The sequence below is a fragment of the Tachypleus tridentatus genome, chromosome 12 (genome assembly GCF_004210375.1).
Source record: "Tachypleus tridentatus isolate NWPU-2018 chromosome 12, ASM421037v1, whole genome shotgun sequence".
NCBI classification, from domain to species: domain Eukaryota; kingdom Metazoa; phylum Arthropoda; class Merostomata; order Xiphosura; family Limulidae; genus Tachypleus; species Tachypleus tridentatus.
Window position 1 is genome coordinate 33,200,397 of NC_134836.1, and position 18,647 is coordinate 33,219,043.

Below are 18,647 nucleotides of genomic sequence, written 5' to 3' on the forward strand. Positions count from 1 at the left end.
AGCGTCTTGATGTCATATTTTATCATATTTTCTGCGTATACGTGATTATCTACTTTCTTAAATAATCTGCTTATCTTGATATCCTAATTTTCAGGATTTCTGTATGTATTGAAAAACTAATTTTTATTTCATTCAGAGTCTTGATATCCAAACTTAACACATTTTCTGTGTATCTTTACACCTTCTGTGAAACTTTAATTACATTTTGATATTCCTAATTTGTCACACTTTCCGGTTCCCCGCTGGGACAGCTGCAAGTCTACGGATTTATAACGCTACCACCATGGGTTCGATCTCCATGGTGGACACAGCAGAAACCCCGATGTGGCTTTTCTATAAGAAAACACTCAAACTTCTTGTTTTTTATTTTCTAATTTCTCAAAATGTTTTGATATATTTAAGCTATACAACTTTCGGCATGTCTGGACATTTTAAACTGACACTTTATTTGTCTCTGAAAATCATTAGTTATAAAACTTTCTATGCATCTTGATATCCTAAACTGTAAAACTTTATTTGCTTGTTTTGTTTAGAGCAAAGTTATATTGGGTTATCTGCTGTATAAATTGTGCGGAATAGTACTTAACCTGTCAAGTCTCGAGCAATAATCTTCTATCGTAGACTAAACACAAGATTAAAATGCCTAAAACTAGTCAAACTTAACCTATACAATACCCCAGTCACATTTTCAAAAGCTACTAAAGTTTTTAGGCATAACCATGAACACTAAACTTGCCTGGCATACCCATATCAATTTCGACGTCAACAAAATTGCTACCACCACTAAATCCTCGTGTAAATATTTATTCTCATTCGACCTTATTCTTAATAAGACAAACATACCTTCATGAATTTCAAACTGAATCTACAATAGTTTATATACATAAAATCATTTGGCTGTTCCTTACATCCACCACTATAGTGGTACAGGTATGTTGACGATCCACTTGCTGGATTCACATCTACAGAACACACACTCAATATTTTCAATCACGTTAACTCGATACACCACAACATGAAGTTTAGCTGTGAACACGAAAACAAACTAACCAACTAGCATTTCTCAACCTCAAGATAACAAGAACCGATATACAATTTAAAACAGAAATCTACAGAAAAGTTACTCATTCTGAACTATACATTCACTGGCACTCAGCTCATGAAACAAAACAAAAACTCAATATAATAAGAAACCAAATAAACACAGCCACAAAACTATGTTCATCTGATAAAATTAACGATAAAATCAACAAAATAAAACACTTCATCAATATCAGCAAATTTCCTTAAAAACTGATTAGCGTAGATAGTCCTCGCGTAGCCTTGCCTGATATTCAGGATAAACCAAACCAATCTCTTTTGCCTCCATGACGGTCACCTTCTAACTGGAATTACCTTTTTATGATTGATTCAAACTCTTCATCTGAGGCATTTGATGAAAATGAGTGGTTTCTAAGAGCAGAGCCCGGCATGGCCAAGCGTGTTAAGGCGTGCGACTCATAATCTGAGGATCGCAGGTTCGCATCCCCATCTCGCCAAACATGCTCGCCCCTTTAGCCGTGGGGCATTATAAAGTTACGGTCCATCCCACTCTTCGTTGGTAAAAGAGCAGCCCAAGAGTTCGCGGTGGGTGGTGATGACTAGCTGCCTTCCCTCTAGTCTTACACTGCTAAATTAGGGACGGCTAAACCAGGGAATAAATTCAAAAAAGGTAAAAAATAAACAAATGTCCAGTACTAATGCATTAATATCCGTTATTAAACTTGAATAAACATACCAATAAAATAAAATAAACCTACAGATAACAACTGTTTGCAGCTTCGGATTACTGAATGCATGTTTGCCATGTGTATTACTTCAGTTCATTTGTCTCGCTAATGGATTGGCAGTGATGTGAAAGCTTATGCGAGACACAGTTTATTGTTTGTTAATCAGTGATGTCGAGAAAACCCACTTGTAGAGAAATATGTAGGAGACTTTGTACTGTTGGCTTGAAAAGAAAAATTAATGTAGTGTATACCACATCAACCAGTACACGTTCGTTCACCCAGTTTTAAGCAAAATTAAGTATTGATCATTAGTTTCCGTCACGATTTGACCTTTCAACCTTATGCTTCCTAACTATGATTTCAAGTAAAATATGCTAGATAAAACTTGTTTGATTAATGAATACTCTTGAACGTTGTCTACTGATATAATCTTGGTTTCTGATTGAAAAACCATCGCTCATAATTACAGATAATCTGGAAAGAACCGCATCGCCACGAACCGAATTCAGGAAACTAGAATTTGAACCTTTGTTCATAACCTTGTACTTAAACCGCAAAGTTAAAAAAAACCAAAAAGACATAACTTGGGAAGTTCAAAATAACCTCAGATTTTGACATTTTTGCAATATTAATATAAATCAAACATAGTTTAATAGTTTCTTCTGAAGTGATATTCTTTGAAGCTATAAATATATTTTCATATCCTTTAAGATTCAGTTAAATACTATACGTTAAAACGTTGCATGATTAGACAAAAGCTTTTCTATTTTTATAACGATCATGTTTGATGTGACGGAGATTCAAACCAGTGACCCTGACCCTCAGATTACGAGTCGAGTGTCTTAACCACCTAGTCATGCCGAGCCTTTCTTAAAAGAACAAGTTTAAAATATAAAAATTTACCTCTCAGTACAGTTTATTTTTTAACAGGCACTTTCTAACGAATGGGGAAGTTTTTCCTAATTTCAACAGAAACTCTTTCGACAAATTTATTGACTAAAAAGAAAGCATTTCCCACACTCTTTTAGTGCTGGGGGCTGAAAAATTAATCTGAAATGGTAAGGTGACTGAAATCTGTCATTTTAAAACAAGCTTAACAGCCAAGCACAATAAGCATAGAAGTCTCCAAATGACATGCAGAAGAAACCATTTAGAACCAACTTTGTATGATGCTTCTTGTAGCTGCTTTTAAAGGTGTTTCAGTCTGCTCATCCTACTGCTGACTACTGTGATACTTCAATCTTCCCTACTAAATTGCAGGTGAAATCATTTGTATCTCAACTGAAAGCTAAGCACAAAAAGATAATAGTAGAAGTACGGACGGTTGACAACTGCTTAATTAATGAAGCTGAAAATGTGGCTTTGATATATATATTGAATTTACTCCCAGTGGGAAGACAAACACAAACTAGTATGGAAGCTTACATATGCTTTATTTCACTCAAAAGTTTAACAATTAACAAACAAATAAACCTGCTTGCAAATGTACATCCAAAACTACCTTCTTTGGGAGTTTTCCAATTGAACTTGTTATCATTATTCAAGAAATTTTAATGTAAAGACAGCCCTTGGCTCCCGAGGAACATGTTACTACTGTGTCAGAAGTGGTTAAACAATTTTCTCTGGAAACTGAGTAACATGCAGCATTGGACCTATATAGCAACTGACTATCAACAAAACCATTAACTGCCATTTTGATGGGACCTATATAAATAATAGCACTGTCTATTATCCCTCCATGTAATTACTTTGCAAGGTGTGGATGGATCTTCAATAAAATTGGTATGGAAGTTCATCAGATTAGTGAAGAGGTACACACACATTTTCAGTTCTGGATTTTGTGGTTTTTATAGGAATTTCTTACTACTACTTTGCCCCCTATTGATGGATTTTCACCAAATTTGGCATGAAGGTTTGCTGGATCCATGCAGATACATACAAATCTGTAGTTTCACATTGTGTTCTGTAATTTTTATGAGCAATTGTTTACAATTACATAGAAGAGGAGCAACTTTATGTCTTAAGAAAAATTATAAACTTACATAATTTCCATCCAGGGAATACTCCAGTTAGTTTTTAAAAAAGTTTATGAATTACATTAGAAAAAGAAAAAAAATGGATTCTATAATCATAATCTCATTCTAATGAACAATAATTATCAGCACAAAATTTCCATTGTAACTCATTTATTTATTCTAAAAGACAACTGGTGTGAATATTAAAACTTCAACTGAAATAAAGTATAGAACAACGTTTCAACTTTATTAGGTCATCTTCAGGTTAACAAAGCTGCGAGTTTCTTGTCATCATAAATTCATTTACGTTTCGGATGTACACATTATGTAAAATCTTGTCATGCTTGAAGCACAGCAAAACAATTATCTTTCTTTAGAAATTCAAAATTTAAAGCATGAATAGTTTTCCATTAAAATACACAAGCGTAATTTGAAAGTTACAAAAATTAAATTATAACTAAAACAGCATTTCTCAAATAACACTTGCCCTTTTGAAGTTTTTGAAAGCAGCACAGTTAAGAGAATGCAGAGGCCAAATAATATTGGTTAACTCTCTCGCTATTGGTTCAGTTCCATAGACCAACCTTGTAAGCATTTTGTGGATATTACAGTTTATGCTATAACGTTTAATACAATAAGCAAATCTCTGCAAAAGTTTGCAGATTATCAGTAAACATGCAAGGTTTTTGTACACAAAATCAGATTTTTTTTTTAAATTAAGCTTATGATTATTTAAGTAATGTTTTTCAGGTTTATTTATTATTTTCAAATGTTGACTATCCAACAACACAGTAGCTTTGCTTTTAAAATTAAAAATACTTTTATGCATCAGAAAATATTCAAATATCACATACAAAATTTTTGCAACTTCTATATCATGGGTCAGCAACCTCTTTCTGCACAGGGGCCAGAGGCCACGTCTGCGAGCAGATAGAGAGCCACATTAAGCTACACAAACTTGAATTCTTTTTAACAGCCACCACTGGACAGGTGGATGTGATATTTTGTTGTGGAGAATAAGAGCTGAATAATTTTGGCTGGCAGACAGGATTCAGCCTGTGGGCAGTAGCCTGCAGACCCTTGCTCTAGATAATTAAATGTTTTTAAGTGTTATTTCCACTATATTATCTATTTACAGGTTTGGTTGATGTGACTGAATCTTATAACCACTATAAATACCTATGAAATGGATTTATATAAATTATGCTATTTTTCCCCATTATGAGTTAAAAGTTATAACAGAAGAACATAAATGTTTAGTCTATACAGCTAAAAATCTATATATTATACACTTGTACTTTTTTATTTTATTAACATTCAGCTGTGCCTCACTGACATCACAGAAGTTGCAATGATGAGGTTGAGGTGCACTCATGTTACCATATTCAAGAATATAAAACTGACCTTTACAAAGTAACCAGTCCTGACTGTGTTCTAGTGGACTAGTATTTTGTAAAATAGGCTCACATTTTAGATATAATGCATTATATATACATTACTATTTACTAATAAGTTCTTAATTTTCACTTACCTTTTTTTAAAAAAACAGAACAGTAAATAATGAAGTATAGAAAATCTCCTCTAGTTATGAACTTTTTCTTGCTTCCTGCAAGTTGCTAAGCCTCAATATTTGCACGTGGAGGGTTAAAACAAATTCTTTTATTTTTTTTATGTTTTATATATGCATTTTGAAACAAAAAACAAACAAACAAATTTTTATATCCTACCACATAATTCAACTATAATTTACCAAGTTAGTAAGTAAGCTATATTTGAATCACAAACATTTGATTTTACTAATATCTTACTTTGCTGTTTGAAATCTATCATGAAAAGAGTTTGTTGCACAGATATTTCACAGAGGCTGACAAAACCTCCAAGAGGACATTCTTAGCTTTCATTTAATTATACAAATGTTACTGGGTAAAGCAGATGTAAATAAGCAAGCATTTTCAAAAATGGAAGAGATGGGCAGGACTACCTTGGTTGATTCAATATATTAGTTCAGAAAATAGAAAAGTTAGAAGGTTCTCATATTCTAGCTTTTCTCTATCTCAAGTTTTAGTACATAATTTGTAAAAAACTACACACTTTGTATTTGACTGCAAACATCTAATTTGAACCAATGCTGCATTCAACATACCACATAACACATGGTAACAATAATAAGATTTTTTTTTTACATTCACTTTGAAATTAAAATTAATTTATGTATAACACTAAAAATTGAATTATAATCTACAATTTTATACCAAACTTATTTACAGACATTCATAAAATAGTAGTTCAATAAACTCTGAATGAGAGTCTATAAACACAACAGGGCATTTGACTTGCAACCACAGTAAGATCAGTCACAGTTGGATCAAGGTACTTTCACAACTCTGAAGATAAAACAGTAAATATGAACCACAACTAAACCATTTACAAAATAAAGTCTTTTGTTATGTTTAAAAGCAGAAAGTACTTACAAGTCAGAATCCTCTGTCTGCTCTTTGGTATTTGAAGCATTTTACGTGTCAAGGGCCTGGAAATCAACGTTTATAACTTCAGCATGATCTCGGCTCATGTCAGGTTGCAGTGAAGCCAAGACTTTCTCTCCTGGAGAAACAAGAAGGTTCAGGTGATAAAAATAAAATAAAAAGCATACTTTAAATAATAATACTAACAAAAAAAAATCAGGTAAAATGCACTAATAAAACTAAAAAAGTATGAATGGGAAACCATTCCATTTTCATATCAACATGTAATATCTAAAATTTTAAGAATACAAAAAAGTTCAAACTGGACAAATTGATAATGAAATGCCTAAAGGACCTTCTATAAATTTTGATTACAAACAAGAATACTACATTATATGGCCTCCAAAGAACGTACCTCCATCAACTTGGATTTCAGCAGCACCACCAGACAAGTTAGAAAAGTCTGTTTCTGATTCTTCATATGACTTCCTGCCACATTCAACTATTAAAGCAAATAATTTTCATGCATACAATATGAAAATAATTAACAGTTACACATTCACTAAGACTACTATACAGACAGTGCAGTGGAATTTATGTTATAAGACTCTCCTACAAATGGGAAAGTCCTGGAAGAGGAAGTTCATCCTTCCTTTTACTGGTACTAAAAATTTTCTGCAGAAACTTTTCCCTACATTGATTTGGTTTAGTGTCTTTGCCATAGGAATGACTGATGCAACTGTAATGAAATACTGTTAGAAAAACCCATATTTATATGGCTATGAACATTTCCTTTGTCATACTGCATTACTATTTGTTACTTGACATTTCGTGCCATTAACATTTATTTTAAAAGCATGTTTGTCTTTCAGGTACAATTCTAATAGCTGTCATAGTAACAAGAGAATAAAGATTATTCTATTTCCATTTCTCCGTAGTATAGTTGCTGATATACACCGAAAACCTTATTACTATACTTCGTGCTTGTGAAAGATAAGATTATACTATGGCAAAAGGCTATTCCAGGTGGACGAATTTTTCATGTAGAAACTGTTATACAAACACAATCAACTGTAAATGAAGCCTAATGTCATCAGCTCTAACTTGTCATCCTAGACTAATTTCACGTGCATGTGGCGTATTTGGTTATTTACGGTACAATATGTTTTTCAGCAAACATATTACTGTTCACATACAGTAATTGGTATATAGTATTATTATACCGGAATATACAGAAAGAAAAGGTCACGTGATATTCACATAAACCGTTCACATGGTAACTGTTTTGGCTTTCATGACGTCAGGAAAACCAGCGTAATATCCTTTAGAAGTTTAGAAGAAGATGAACCTATACATTCGATTGTAACTTAGTTCAATGTTAGGAATTAAAAGTAGTAAGAAAGAAAATAAGGCAGTTCAAAATTACATCAATGGACTGAATGTTGTACTTGTACAAACCAACCGTCTTCATTTCTTCTGTCTATCTCTTTCTGTATTTAGATATATTTGTAAATATTACTTCACAAAAAGGAAATTTTGAGTTTGATTATGAAAGATGGCAACTTTTGTTATATACTTCAGCTTCATATCCAAAAGATTATTCAGCACAAATCCGTAAAACATTTTTAATTTATATTATAGCTGACTAAATTAGCTATTAAAACATGTGGCGAAAAGAAGCAACTATTGAAAAAAATACAACAACTGTAGGTTTTATTTACAATTCCAAATAAAGAAATGCTTCTAGTTGGATTAATTTTAGAAAATGAACTCGATATATTATGAGAGGAATTTTTGAGCATTACGTAAAGATTGATTGCTAAATGATAACTTAACAATCTTGTGTATTAAGCATTACATATTTAAGCCTTTATCATCTTCTAGTGTGATAAACTAAAAAGTGTGTTTTCTTACAGCAAAGCCACGTAGAGCAGCTATCTGCTGAGTCGAAACTACAAGGTCAAGGAAACTTTCTCAATACCAAATAACATTTCATACCTTCAATTTTTTCTTATGTATTTTTGCGCGAAATTCAAAAACAAACAAACCTTCAGATGGAAAGTCATTGTATTTTTAGCAGCGGCTGGGCGGCTCTGACTGTTTTTTTCACTAAGTACAAATTTTTAGGGCATATCTCTGTCACTGCTTGACCAATATGAGAACTAATCACAATATTAGACTCAGGGTTCCCTATTGGTACAGCTTACGGACTCACACCTCTAAAAACTGAGTTTCGATTATCATGGTGGGAAGAGCACAGATAGCTCTTTATGTAGCTTTGTGCTTAATTGCACACAAACAATTAGACTCAGGAGGTCAAACCCTTTCGGTTGATGTATTTGATGATGCCAAAGGTGTCATAGATTAATTTATTATAATCCTACCTAAAGATTTTCAATTTGAGGGTAGGCTGGTAGAGATCATAGTTGAGATATAAAATCAGATCAGGTTTATGTGCGTCTCACACTTTGGTGTGGGGAAGGATGCAAAAATGGAAGTAATTAAAGTTCCAGTGAAAGATATTCTTAAGTAAAAACCAAAAAAAAAACCAAAAAAACTGCTTGCTTTGTATTAAAGTAAACAAAAAAAGAAACCAATACGCAAACGCCAGCAACTGAGAAAAGAGTACTCCTGTTTACAAACCTAGGTATTTTCTACATAATAATTCTCACGTTGAACATCATATAAAATTAATATTTCGAAAATTAGTGATCAACTAAGTTTGATTTATTGATTCCATGAAAAAAATAGCATAAATAAAAAAAGCCTCACTAGACCATTAGGAGCACCCCTTTTGCTAGAATAAACAAAAAGCCTCACTATACCATTAGAAGCACCCTTTTCGCTAGAATAAATACAAAGCCTCACTAAACCATTAGAAGCACCCTTTTTGCTTCTGTATTCGTGTTAAATAAAATGAAAGACATTTTTGAATGACAAAGCTCATAGATTTAATCAAGCCTATTATTTGTCACAAATTATAAAACGTAAGAATAGCTTTTGTTTGTTTTTTTGGAATTTCGCACAAAGCTACTCGAGGGCTATCTGTGCTAGCCGTCCCTATTTTAGCAGTGTAAGACTAGAGGGAAGGCAGCTGGTCATCACCACCCACCGCCAACTCTTGGGCTACTCTTTTACCAACGAATAGTGGGATTGACCGTCAAATTATAACGCCCCCACGGCTGGGAGGGCGAGCATATTTGGCGCGAGTCGGGCGCGAAACCGCGACCCTCAGATTACGAAGCGCACGCCTTAACGCGCTAGGCCATGCCGGGCCGTAAGAATAGCAGTTTTTAAACACTAACACTTGAGTATGTTCATTTTTACAACATTATTTTATTGTTACTGTCGAGAACCGTTATCTTTTAGAAAAATAAGAACATTTTTCTTATACAATTACGTTACTTATTCTAAGAATATTGGATACACTTGAAGAAGCCAAGGCTTGACTTAAGGAAAGGAATTTATTTCACATGTCCGTACGTGTTTTTTCTTATAACAAAGCCACATCGAGCTATCTCTTGTGCCCACCGAGATGAATCGAACCACTGATTTTAGCGTTCTAAATCCGAAGACATACTGCTGTCCCACCGGGGGATAATTTATATTACTTATATGTACTTAAAATTAATCAGCATTTGGTTAGCGAGTCATATTTTTTATTGTCTCAAATTTTCTTCTTACTTTGTTGTTTGGTATTAATTTCGTTGGTTTCACGGGGATGGTGGGACGACGTGCTTGTGCCTCAATTACCATTTAAGCTTACCGAAAACGAGAGTAGTCATTTGTATTACACGTAGCATTAAACGTCAGTTTAAACATTAAACGTCTTTTGACGTTGATTTCACGTGGTAGAAACTGAAAAGGTTACTAAACTTGTTTGTTTTGAATTTCGCGCAAAGCTACTCGAGAGCTATCTGCGCTAGCCGTCCCTAATTTAGCAGTGTAAGACTAGAGGGAAGGCAGCTAATCATCACCACCTACCGCCAACTCTTGGGCTACTCCTTTACCAACGAATAGTGGGATTGACCGTCACATTATGACGCCTCCACGGCTGAAAGTGCGAGCATGTTGTTGTGAAAGGAATTCGAACCCGCGACCCTCGGATTATGAGTCGAGAACCTTAACCACCTGGCCATGCCAGGCCCATTCTTTCAGAAATATACAATATGAATTACATTATGGCTATAATAGTAAAGTAAAACTCTGAGTACTTTGCACATAATTATCTATAATACTAATACAGTAAACTGATTTATGAATCCGCACTGTAATACATCATGCATACTTCTCAACTAGATACAGTAGCTTTACTGAAGTGATTAAATGAATATTTGCTATACAACAATCATGCATCACATACTTAAAACATGACAGTGATACACATGTGTGACAGTTTCAAAACAACATAGTTCACCAGTTCAACACTGGCTAAATTTCATTAGGATGTTTTATTGTATTTATAAGACAGTACAAAAACGATTACACTTCCCTAATACGCTGCATCAGATGTGGTTGCTAAATTCTCCTCTGGAATGCTTTGAACAGAACACCCTTTTCTCAGCAAAACTGAATACGGGAATGTATATCGAATGAGATGTTTGCATCGACATGACCTGAATTCTTAAGTCTGGGACGTGTTACCTGACTGACCCTCCTCTCGTAGGCAGTATTATAAAATCACATTATTTTCTTTTTACTGGGGCTTGGCATGGCCTAGCGCGTTAAGGCGTGCGCTTCGTAATCTGAGGGTCGCGGGATCGCGGCCGAGTCGCGCCAAATATGATCGCCCTCCCAGCCGTGGGGGCGTTATAATTTGACGGTCAATCCCACTATTTGTTGGTAAAAGAGTAGCCCAAGAGTTGGCGGTGGGTGGTGATGACTAGCTGCCTTCCCTCTAGTCTTACACTGCTAAATTAGGGACGGCTAGCACAGATAGCCCTCGAGTATGTATCTTTGTGCGAAATTCCAAAACAAACAATTCTTTTTACTTCCCGTACATGTTCATATTTAGGGACAATTTAACTGAAATACAACAACCACAATGGATTGCTTGTCACAATAGAGTTTTCTTACTCGTAAGTTTTTTTTTACACTCATATTGTAGTTTTCATATTTGTATTTACAGCAAAGTTGTTAAGAGTTTTCAATACCTGCTGCTATCTCTAATTTTGAACAACCAGCCACCACCAATTCTTGGGTTACTCTTTTACCAACGAATAGTGGGATTGACCATAATATTATAACGTCCTTACAGCTGAAAGAACAAGCATGTTTGGTGTGACGGAGATTCAAACTCGCACCCCTCGGATTGTGAGTCGAGCACCATAACCACCTGGCCATACCGAGTCCATTTGTAACTGTAATGACAACACTTTACCCACCACTACAGAATGTATTATACATTTTTGCTAACCTTCGAGAAGAATCATATAAACTCAAAGATTTTACCCAGGTCGTTACATATTTCATAATGAGGGTAATGCTTTTATTTATCTTAGAAAAGTCGTACATGGCTCTGATTAACTTCCAAAATGCGCACACGATAATCTAAATAGCAATATAATATGTACACTGAATGCTAGGTTTTCTTAGAGTACATAAATGATACTCAACTATCATTGGAGAATATGTTTCGTTATTATATTATACGTGTAGGATAGTTACTGCCTCTTATAAATATGGTTAACCTTGCATATTTTTTAACTTTGAAGCATATTTTGTTCAAGTCGTAAACAATTACTAATTTTTAATATAAATACCTTCGAAATATTCATAGGAACAAACTGTACATAATTTATTTATTAAAAAATTACCAGTTTTCTGTAAGGGTTCCAAAGATTATTTTTTTACCAAGCGTACATTATCTACCCGTTTTTATTTTACATGTGAAATTCTTATGGTATTATTCCTAATTCTTTTCGTTTTAATCCTTGTGAATTATAACTTTATCAACTCCTGAAAAGTAATTTAGAATGAAAAAACAACAACATTGTAAATAATCTAAAATGAAATTGTGTTATTTTATAGAATTGCCACTTCTTAATATGTTTCTTTGATGTTTTTTAAACTAGCAAATCATTTCGTAGATCAGAAAAGAATAAACCTAATCCAATTTGGATTAAATATAAAAAAAAAAAATATTTCACAACCAGATTCATTTCTGACAATTATACATGCTGGTTGCATAAAGAGTAATGGCTGGGAGAGTGTTAAACTGAATCAGAAATAAGCAAATCACAACTCAGTTATAAGCTGACTACATGAATCATAAGATAAAACATCCAACTGTTGTTTTTATTTGTAATTTAGTTCTTGGTTCAGAAAATGTTGTCTTATTCTTTGTATGTGAAAACTGCAGAAAGTTCCTTTATAATGGAAGGCAAAGACTCTCATAATATTTGCATGAATACTTATTTCCATTAAAAAACTGCATGAAAGTAGTACTTACTAAACTTAGATTAAATAATTATATTTTCCATAAAGGGGGAAGTGTTTTAAAATCGGTCGTTCACTGAAATCTACATCAAACATTTTTAAATTAAGTGTGACGGGCATATCTTTGACGTGATATGAATCATTATTACCTTTCTGTAGAGTTCACACGCCCACTTACCGAGAAAATTCGTGATATTTGAGAGCTTCTGATGAAAACCAATAGAAGTGATGAGGTTGAGGACTGACGGCTCGTGACGTTTTGATCCGGATGATGTCACAAGGGATCAATTCTATTACATCAATACGTAGATTACTTCACTTCAACTTGTTCAGCACCAGAACAATGCCAGTCTCTTCAGGCGGAAATGTAGATAATATCGATTTTCATTAAGAGAAAAGCTGCGTAATTAGGAAAACTGTCAGAGGGAGAGAGAAATGGAAGATGTAAAGCATGTCGTGATTACAAGGAATATCTTATCGGAACGTGGAAACTGAAAATTAAGGTCTTTACACTTATTAAATAACAAAGTGAATTATTGTTCTTATGTAGTCATACTTTTTATATAGAATTGCAAAAATGAAGCATTTATCATGTCTGCTATGCTAATATAAAGACATTGATAAATCTCTTTTTAGTTTTAACTTAACCAAAATTATCAATGTTCACATAATGTGCTGCATATATAGAATTTTCTAATACAGAATTAGAACGATGATACAGAATGCAATCATTAACCCTCTTTCTATTACAATTTTTAAATATTTATGGGGGACTTTGTTTTGTTTGTTTGTTTCTTTTATTTTCGCGCAAAGCTACGTGAAGGCTATCCGCGCTAGCCGTCTCTAATTTAGCATCGTAAGACTAGAGGGAAGGCAGTTAGTCATCATCACCCACCACCGAACCTTGGGCTACTCTTTTATTAACGAATAGTGGACTTTCCCATATCATTATAACACCCCCATGGTTGAAAGGGCAAGCATGTTTGGTGCGACGGGGATTCGAACTCGCGACCCTTAACCACCTGGCCATGCTGGGCCTTTACACGGAGCTATTCACGTGACTAAAAAGAAATATTTAGAATGAATTTCAATCGTAAAGTTATTATGATATTCTTAATACTATATATGTATAAATATATATTTGTTGTTAAGTACAAAGTAAGTCACAAAACAAACTGTGCTTTTCCCACCGCAGGAATTGAAATCTGATTTTTAATGTTATACTCTATTAAACTTATCATTACACCACGAAAGGTAGGAATATAAAATGTAATAACACCTAAATACTGCAACATATACTTTTTAATGGAATTGACAAAGTACGTTTTTACCCTAAGTATTATGTTATGCTGATTACACAAAACTAATAATTTATTTCATTTACAAAATTGAACTCTAAGTGGAATAAGAACATTTGTTATTTTAACTTAAATACATTTTTATGAGACATGGGCTACATGGTCAAGTCAGAAATCCCAAGATTTAAAAACTAATGACGAGACAGAAAGTAACCGTTCAAATAACACCACAGTAGTATGTCTTCTGACTTCTACCGCTAGAAATCGGGTTTCGATAATCGTTGTGGGCATAGCAGAGATAGTCCATTGTGCATCTTTGCTCTTAAATACAAACTAACTAACTAACTATTCCCTTTGGCTGTAATGGTTACGTAAAACCAAACAACGAGATTACTAACCGTGACAGGTAAAAATGTAGAGCAGGTTTAGTTTTTTACAGACTAAAGCTTGACTCTTCAACTGAGGCCCGGCATGGCCAGGTTGTTAATCGTAATCCGAGGAATCTTCTTGCCTTTCAAATCTTTTGATGTTCTTTGAAAAGGTACGCCCACACAAATAAAGGAATAGTAAAAAAAGTACTTATATTTACAGGTCTTGGGTGTTGCTGGATGTGAAGAGGATGCTGCTGATTTACAAAAGGATTTAGATCATTTAGTGAGTTAGGAAAACAAAAGGCAGGTGGGTTTTAATTATAATAGATACACGTGGGCTATCATAATTTGAATTATAAATATAATTTGGATGAAAATAACATTAACAGTGTTATGAAGGAAAGGGCTCTTGGTGTAATAGTCGATCAGTTTCTAAAGCCATCAAAGCGGTGTGTTGTTGGTAGTGGTAGGGTAAATGGAATTTTAGGTTGTATCTACAGAAATATTGAAAGTAAGTCTAAAGAAGCTATAATGTTATTGTATGAGTCACTTGTTTCGACCCTCTTAGGTCATCTTTAGGTTAACATTTTTACTTCAAATTGATTTCTCTTCATCTCGAAGAGCTCAGATAGTGTATAGCTTGATGCTTAACTAGAAATGAAGAGATCAAGGCTATATTTAATTAATCTTTCATAATACATAAAACACATACAACTTACTAATTTTATAGCAAAATTATCTATGTGTTCCTTTCTCATAACTACACTACTTGGATGAGTACCTAAAATATTATGAACAGTTTGTGATGTAGAAAGACTTACAAATTATAATCATATCTAGAAGATTACCAATATCTGTTATCTCATTCACATACTTACGTTTTAATCTTTTAAATATAGATGCCTTTCTACATATTTCCGAGAGACACCACATTAACTCAGAAATGAAATAATAAGGATTGACTCTTAAGAAAAAACTGATTTGAAAGCTCCAGGGAACAGTCTAATGTATGATCAAATACTTTCTTTATATTATAAGAAAACTGTACTAGTTCTAGAGGGAAACATTAAATTCGATTTGGTTTAAGAATGTTAGATGTTTCTGTTTCAGTTTGCAAATCTTAAGTAACTTCTGCTTTAATGGAGCTCAATTATATGTATGTGAAGTATAAAGTTTGTCAGTTATGTACACATATTACTCTTCTGTACATATTTAAACCTTTCAAACATATGCAAAATATACAGTGTAACAAAATATTTATACGGCATACATTACATGAAGAAATACACAACATTGATAGACTGTAAACTAATATATACACAACACTGATAGACTGTAAACTAATATTTCCTTAAAATTTATTTTCAGTTCTGAACTTATGCCATAATGCAATACCACTTTAACAAAAAACTTAAATAACCTTGCAATTAAAGAATGAAGAGTATTTTCAAATGGGAGTATCTATATCTATCTACAGAGTATTGTATGTGAGCATAATACCCTCTCCAGTCAGCAGAAAGTTGTTCATTATTCTATATTAAGTGTTTAAAAAAAAAACTGGTATTCAAACTGTGTATGTTTTCTTATAGCAAAGCCACATCGGGCTATCTGCTGAGCCCATCGAAGGGAATCGAACCCCTGATTTTAGCGTTGTAAATCCGTAGACTTACCGCTGTACTAGCGGGGGGCAATCCAAACTGAATGAAGAATTGAATCCATAACAATCTCATTTCAAACAAATCGTACTTAAATTGTTTCACTTAAAATTTTTTCTTAATTGTTATTGTTATTTTTTTATTTTTAACAACGTCATAAGTAAAACTAAGAAAACACTTTTAGCCAAGGTAGTGTAATATAGTCAGGTGAATTTAGATTTGCATAAGGCAAGATAGAGCTATGCTCTTTCAGCAACGTTAATCAGTCAGTCAGATAGTCAGATTTATAAATTTGGAGTTTTGTAAAAGTTTTGCTTTTACTCTACAGACTTTCTCAAGAATTTGGTGCCTCGTTACTCTGCATATGGTTTATTTACCACTCAACAGTGTGTATAAAGTGTTTATAAAGTATTTTACATGTTATTTGTTGTGTGGTTGTCTGGTTTAGATTTCACTTTGTAATATATATATATTGTACATCTTATTCATTTCTACCATAATTACTACCATCCTTGTCCATTAATTTTGTAGCTTAGTGTTCTCCTGTATATTATTTACAATTCTGGTTGTAATCTATATAGTCGTTAAATCAGTAATGTTTCTACTAGTTCTAGGATATAAACCTAAAACATAATATAATATTTTATTGTAAGCGGGTATAATAGATAGTGAAATGTTTGATATCATCTTCCACTTGATTTACTGAATTTATGAAAGGGCTTGATATGTAGTATATGCAAATGGTGACAGTTGGATTTGTTTGCGTAAGGTGACAACAGAATGTGTGTGTGAATGGTAATATTCGGATTTGTTTGTGTAAGCTGAATTCAAAGTTCTTACTAAGGTAAGGAGCCAAAGACGGTACACAATACTTAAAAAGAAGCCTAACGAGTATCTCATACATTGAAATTGTAATCTCTTTAGAACTATAATTCAGTAGAATTTGTCCTATCACTAGAAACTGCACCTGCGCTTGGATTATTTATGAGTCTGAATAACCAAACCACCAAGAACCTTTTGTTCCGTAACATTGTTAAGGTTATTCCAATCAAAATAATATGTAAATAATGTAAATGTTGGTAACACAGATGTGTTACTTTACATTATTATAACTAAAAGTCATCAGCCATTTATTCGCTCAACTCACCAAGTAGTCGATATCTTTTTGTAAAGCAGAAGCAGCATTGTCAAAACCAGTTAAACCTAAGACCTTAATATCATCAGCAAATGTTAACAATTTATTGATTATTCCTTCTGCTCTGTAACTAATGTAAATAAAAAAGTAAATGTCATAACACAGAGACCTGAAATACTCCACTTATAATATTAATCCAACTTGACTGAATTCGATGTAAAACAACCTTATACTTTCTTCCATCTAGCCATTTTTTATCCTTCATACTTTATTATACAAGCCTTTTAGGTGACATCTTGTCAGATACATTTTGAAAGTCCAGATACAACAAAAACACACCTTTATTTATTTAAGCAAAATTCCTCTGGTGGAAGCATGTTAGGTGTCCAACAAGAGTGTAAAGTTTGTTAAATTACTTTGAAAATATCTTTTATCAGATATTCAACTAATAGTTACTGCGACAATCTTCATTACCTCCTTTGGAACTCAACTGTTCAAGAACATACCGCTTCACTTGAAAAAATGGCCCGGCATGGCCAGGTGGGTTAAGGTGTTCGACTCGTAATCTGAGGGTCTTCCCTCTAGTCTTACACTGCTAAATTAGGGACGGCTAGCGCAGATAGCCCTCGAGTAGCTTTGCGCGAAATTCAAAAAACAAACAAACACTTGAAAAGAGAAGTAAATTGTAATCTTTTAGCAAGTACCCTATTTTCAAGGCCTTACAGAATAGAATACGGGACCAGTTGGTAAAGAATAATGTGAGTTATATTATCATTAATCACACTGAGATTCAATATCACAGATATATAGCTATTTAAATATTAATGTAGTAAACGTATATTGATTAAATAGGCCCGGCATGGTCAGGTGGGTTAAGGCGTTCGACTCGTAATGTGAGGGTCGCGGGTTCGAATTCCCGGTTGCACCAATCATGCTCGCCCTTTCAGTCGTGGGGGCGTTATAATGTAACGATCAATCCCACTATTCGTTGGTAAAAGAGTAGCCCAAGAGTTGGCGGTGGGTGGTGATGACTAGCTGCCTTCCCTCTAGTCTTACACTGCTAAATTAGGGACGGCTAGCGCAGATAGCCCTCGAGTAGCTTTGCGCGAAATTCAAAAAACAAACAAACACTTGAAAAGAGAAGTAAATTGTAATCTTCTAGCAAGTACCCTATTTTCAAGGCCTTACAGAATAGAATACGGGACCAGTTGGTAAAGAATAATGTGAATTATATTATCATTAATCACACTGAGATTCAATATCACAGATATATAGCTATTTAAATATTAATGTAGTAAACGTATATTGATTAAATAGGCCCGGCATGGTCAGGTGGGTTAAGGCGTTCGACTCGTAATGTGAGGGTCGCGGGTTCGAATTCCGGTTGCACCAATCATGCTCGCCCTTTCAGTCGTGGGGCGTTATAATGTAACGATCAATCCCACTATTCGTTGGTAAAAGAGTAGCCCAAGAGTTGGAGGTGGGTGGTGATGACTAGCTGCCT

The 18,647-nt window shown here is 33.9% G+C and overlaps 1 long non-coding RNA gene across 2 annotated transcripts; it reads right to left on the bottom strand.

Annotated features, from left to right (window-relative positions):
• Positions 1-3,185: 3,185 nt before the first annotated feature.
• Positions 3,186-7,691, bottom strand: LOC143235538 (uncharacterized). Of its 2 annotated transcripts, none has more exons than XR_013019274.1 (3): positions 6,662-7,691; positions 6,256-6,385; positions 3,186-4,869 (listed from the first exon to the last, which is right to left on the bottom strand). It is a non-coding gene; the product is annotated as an uncharacterized LOC143235538 (long non-coding RNA). The 2 variants fall into 2 exon arrangements; XR_013019275.1 differs by having other exon boundaries at positions 3,186-3,732; positions 6,662-7,690.
• Between the last annotated feature and the right edge of the window lie 10,956 nt (positions 7,692-18,647).